Raw genomic sequence first — 6,148 nt, forward strand, 5'->3', positions numbered from 1 at the left:
TTTCTTTAAACAGTAAAACAGCAACCAAACAAAAACAAACAAAAAACAAACATCATGCAGGTCCAAACATTGTTATTGTATTTAACTCTCTACCATTTGTTTTAAGGTCTGAAAATGCAGATTGTTTTGTATAAACGGTTCAGTAGTGTACACACTCTCTCTTACAAGCACACAAAGCTCGTAACCACAAAAAAGTCTGAACACGTTTGAGAAGAAAGAAAATTAGATTACACAATAGGATTTCTACTTTAAAAAAAAGGAGTAAGAAGATTTTTTCCTTTTTTTCGTTTCTTGCGAGGAAAAGATGTTTGAATTCTTGCGCTTAAAAATTTATTTAGTTTCCTGGAAAAGTACAAAATTAGTCTCATACATGCAAAGGTCACAGGTTAAGAAGGACTAGATGGTATGGCTACACTTGGCGAGTTTCCTTTCAACGCCGATCACGTTACCCCGGGTACGTGGCCACAGGAAGACTCGCTTCAGTGCACCGCAAAAACCAACGGTCCTGTCTGCAGAAGTCGTTGAGCGGCTCCACACACGTGAAGGGAGGGATGCCAAGCCAAACAAAACCCACTGAACTAGTCATGCATTCAGAAAATTCATTAAGGTCTGTCGAAGTGGGAGATATTTTCAGAAAAAAACAACATCCTTAAGTGTCTACATAAAGATGAACGAGGTGATTAAGTGTTATAATCTTTTCCTACTGATGGTCACATTCACCAAATAAGATATTTTCCTCTCATTTAATTTAAAATGAAACAAGGAATTTACAAGCTAAATATTATTAATCTTGTGGGTTAGTTGAGGAAAAAAGTCCTTATGCCTTAAAATTGCTAAAAGTGATTGACAACAGTAAAGATTACTGTTGTGTGCGTGTATAATATATACATAGAACACAAACGACTAAATCATGTTATTTTAAAATATATTTGTAAAAAATTATTTCAAGCGTGTCGACAAAATAGCACATTGAAAATCTTTTACATTGACATCTTATTAGTTGGCAGGCGGAGTGGGGAATATGTATCCCCATACCCGACAAACCTTAAACCTCTCTATAATGTTTGCAGTGAAGCACAACCAAGAAAATCAAAGATAAATGAAATTGTGCCTGGACGTACAGACACACGAGAACCCACCCCTTCTCTCTCTCCCCCTTCTCTCTGTCTCTCTCCCTTCTCTCTGTCTCTCTCAAATACACTGTCAAGGACTAGGGATTCCTGAAGTCCGAGAACCCATAAGCAGGGATGTCAGTCTCAGCATCATAGGTTCTCACAAGCCAGGAGGAAGAATGCCGCGCAGACGTCTGGGAGAGGATTAGGGAAGTGAACAGAGTCGGCGAAAGAATAAACTGATTGAGCGACTGAAACCCTAACATTTACACTTATAGGACTGTGCTTGACCTACAAGTATACAGAATATACTAAAGAGGACCAAGACTGTGTGGTCAATAAATGTGCAACTTTCCTGTGCATTCCTCTGTCAACAAAGTCGTCCCCGAATTAGCTAGTCCTGTGGTATTTATGACTGGTTCTGGAGCTAAAATATGGCAACAGGCTACATTTAGCTGACTGATAATTATATCAAAGATACACATCAGACTTATAACCTACCTGGCAAAATACCTATTAGCAAATGAATCAGTTCATTGCCGGCGGTCTTCTGTACATTAGTTGACTTCAGGATGTACAGCGAGAAAGGAGGACTTGCGCCACTAACGAGACAAGCTCCCCCCGGGCACAGAGGGGACATTTTGAGAGTAGTCGACAAAGATGTTTCATCTCATCAGTCTACGAGCAAGACCTCCAAAGTTTGATCGATTTAAGTCTGGAACGAGGGACTATCACGACAAATACTCAAGAGAAATGCTTCAGGTGTAAAGAAATGAGAAAATGTACATTAAACCATTCTAAACAACTCGAAATAACGACGTCGCTGCTCTGGGGGACATAAGACAGTTGTTTATAAGTGTTTATCTGGTCCTGTCCATACATAAGACGAGACAGAAAACAGTCCTTATAGAAGGAGAGTGGGATCAACATCGACGATGACACTGACGATGTGACCTGCGATGTAGTCTGAGAGTTCAATCTTGCTGCTGAAGTGCATGTTCTATCTTCCTAAAGTGAGCTCACGTGCACCGAACAGACAAACATGTTTCCTTTGAACACAACCCAGAGAAACGTAGTTTCACGTGCACAGAACAATCACGTTTGGCCCACACGTTACCCTCCCTGACCACGTGACCATTAGCTTTGCCTGGATTGGGTTGTAAGCGGAAGAGACACTTAGGGCGCGCATGCCAAATGCTATATCCGGTAGGTGTATATAAAAACAGGAATCACGTGGCTTGGCTCTCTTTCTGTACCCTTCCACCCCGGGAAAGGACAACCGCTTAATGTTGTTTCGGGTTGTTAAGGTTTACAGGGTGAGACAGTCGAGTGGCCCCCAGATATCTTTTTTTCTATTTTATTTTTAAGTACACTAAATACATGATACACATAAAATACAATACTTAACATCACATGAAAAGGAAACAATACCACCTCACATGCCAGTCAACACAGACTTCCCACCATAGTGAGTGGCACTTCCCTGTCAACCTCTCGATGGCCAGAGCTTGGTGGATATCTAGGAAATTAATTCCGGTGCCGGCGGAGCTCCTCATCATAGAACGAAGAGAAACTTGTTTCTTAAACGAACAAAACATAGAAACTTACTTTATACTCAAAAGTCAAAGAACTTGATATTTAAAATGAGCTAAACAGAAGAAAAATTTCATGTGCTCAAAACATTTGATGTCCACAAAAGCAGAAACTTGTTCTGTTTGCACAAACCGTATTTCACGTTTTCAAGAATAGAAAACAGTATTACTCGTTCCACAGAACGATCAGACACGAACAGGAAGACCGTACGTCCTATGCAGACAGACTTAATGCGTTCGCCAATGTGTACATCCTTCCACTGGAGGTCCAAGTCCTCCAAGGTGGTTGGCCGAATGGTCAGCTGTTTCCTGGCAGTCTGTGTGTGACGAGATGCAGCTGTGACATTACTCATCGTGGTCTTTCTGGAGGGACGTGCCGGAGACAGGGAGAGAGCAGGACCAACGCTTGTGGACCAGACAGATAAGTACAGTGGACTCGGGGCGAGTCAGCTCTAGTCTTCGTGAAAGGAGTTCCGGTGATAAAAGAGTTTGGCCATACTTCACTCACACAATGCCGAGTGGTGGGCGGGATTCTCATTCTGCTAATGTTTGGCGTGTCAGACACTTTTGTGGAGCTCTGCCGAGGAATTTTCTCTTCAAAAGAAGATGTCTTGAAAAAAAAATGCTAATAATATTTGGTTTGCTAAGTACATTTGACCTGAATACAAAATATACAGCTGACTCATAACATGTGTGATTAATTCTTAATATTGAGATGCAGTGATGAGCATGCTTACAGAAACATGTCAACCAATATACACTATAATAAAAAAAGACAAGACAAAAGTAAATTTAGTGCCAGTAGTTTTCTGAAAATGTGCCAGACATCAACTCCTATTCCTGAAAGCACGCTCGAGGCTGAAGCATCAACTTAAAGAAGAAAAACGAAAGGAAGCGGAGAGGGGAGTGGCTGGAAATTTCTTCTTCCTTCACTCCACTTGTACTGAGAGCACTTGTGCCCAGTCGCTAGGCGTTGCCTTGGAGACCGGCAAAACAAAGACAACCTGGTATATGCATGCAAAACATAAATTCAATGATATTAATTTTTTTACATTTCCATTACATATTGGGATTTCTCTGGCGTACGTGCACTTAAACATTCAGCCAGATAGAGGGAGAGAGGGAGAAAGAGAGAAAGAGCATGAAAGGACAGAAAACACAAAGTTTATGAAAGCTTGTGTGTTGCCAAATGAGTGGTAGAACAGGACTCTTTGCATGGTGGGCGGACGAGTGTATCATCAGACCCAACCTCCATGTTGATGTACATGTAGACATCATGCTTATCGGGGTGAGTGATGTCTCATTTACCCTGACTGTTTTACAGCCACATTCATCACAATCAACTAAATGTCACAGCAACAGCTCAACAAACACAACGACAGCTGATCCATCATCATTACTGCTCCCCAACCGGTCTTTTCTCTCTCTCTCTCCGAGGCCTTCCACTTGTAATAAGAGCACTTTAACACAGTCAACAACTTTTAAACATCTTGGATTTGCGTGTTTGTTTTTATTTACCAATAAAATTGGTGTTTCGCTGGGATGCTGAAATTATTTTTTATGGAAACAATGTTAAATATAGCTTTTATTCACTGATTTATTCAGCAATATTTTCTAATTGAAAAGTCTTTACTTTCCTCCCCAAAAATGCGACAGAATCTGAAATAAGAACCAAAAAATAAGTTGACATCTTGTTTTGCGTCAGTCATCGAAGAAGAGGACTAATGACTATTTTACCAAACCCTAGCGGTGAAAGAGAGTTCAGAAACCAACCGACCAACGCCATTTCTAATGTATTATGATTCATGAAAACATTGAGCACAACACATTTTATAATTTTATGTTACAACTAAAACTGAAGAAGATGTTTAGGCCAGACTTTCGCTCCCATCGGACACTTGATACTCAGAAGAAACCCATGTAAATGACATGAGGGATTTAGACAAATAAAAGTTGCTAAATTTTTGCTTCTTTAGACGAGTTTTAAGTTTTAGAAATATGTTGTACCCACCTCTGGCTCTGGGTAACGTCATCTCCGTCACAGGTCTGCCAGACAGGGTGGATCGTGGCGAAGGGCCAGTCTCTTGGGAAAGCAGACAAGTCTTGACATTGTTTTTTGTGAGAGGATAAAACTGTTGGCTCTGCTTGAGCGGATGTGTCTAATGAAAGCTGTTCTCGGGAACTTCTTTTGAGCTTTAACCAAACGCTTATAAAAACAAAAAAGGACAAAAAAAGAAAAAGAGAAAAAACTCTTGACAGCTGATCCGTTCGGAAACACACGCGCGCACACACACACACACACAAGTATGAGAGCCTGAAGGAAGAGCTGGAAATAGCGGTTTGTGAACTCAGTGGTGTGAAAGTACCCATTCCAGAGGTACCACAAGCACCTCTCCAATTAGCCACCAGGAACTAACGTGGGTCTGGTGACTGCCATCGGCGGCATCGCACAACCTCTCCACGGCTGTCTCGTTCTTTCCACGTGACTGAGTTGGTTCATCATCAGAGCTCCCCGAACATTTGTCTTGTGACTCGTAGAGTAGGAGAGGACAGGGGGAGTGGACTCGCTGGCAGAAGGTTCATCTAAGTGTTGACTATTGTTTTCATTTTTGTTACCTTTACAGATACGCTCTCGAGAAAAGTTATACATTACCTCAGTGACGATACCTCGTTAGTTTTATCTATTGAGGTATTCGTAGTTCTTGAGAGTATTTTGTCCAAACTTCAGCTGAGCAGATACCAAACATCCTTTATATAAACGAACGACCATGACGATAGTTCAGATTTGATAAATAATCGTCCGTGGATTGAGGGTAAGTCAGAGAGGGTTAGTTCAGCAGGTAGGGTATTGGCATTGGCATTAGCATTGGCATTGGCATTGGCATTGGCATTGGTATTGGTATTGGTATTGGTATTGGTATTGGTATTGGTATTGGTATTGGTATTGGTATTGGTATTGGTATTGGTATTGGTATTGGTATTGGATATCGTTATTGGACTATGATGTATTCTGGCAGACCTCAGCCAGTGTCTTGCAGTCTACATCTGCAATCCTGAAGGTGGTGACTAAAAGATTCTTTCTAACCTAAGAGAAATCCATTGTAAGAAGTATAAAGAAACTGTTTAGCGATTTTATTAGCAGTTTATTCCAGAGTTGCAATAATCTTTTTTTTTTTTTGAAAATGTGCGAACACACTATTCAGCTAACACTCCAGATAAAAAACTAAACAAGGACTGATATAAAAGAGAACTTCTCTCAATTTTTTTCTCTTTTACTTTGGTTCTTTGCTTTTCTTACTTTTCTTGTCTTCTTTTTGCAATTCTTTTCTTGTCCTTCTCTTTTTTCTAGAGCAGTTTCTATGTGCTAATCAGTTTCCTTTATTGCTACTCCTTACCAGCTTGTGGAGCTTGTTAGGCGAGGCACTGGACTATTCTACGTCTGTC

Source organism: Pomacea canaliculata, linkage group LG5, assembly GCF_003073045.1.
Source record: "Pomacea canaliculata isolate SZHN2017 linkage group LG5, ASM307304v1, whole genome shotgun sequence".
Classification (NCBI taxonomy): domain Eukaryota; kingdom Metazoa; phylum Mollusca; class Gastropoda; order Architaenioglossa; family Ampullariidae; genus Pomacea; species Pomacea canaliculata.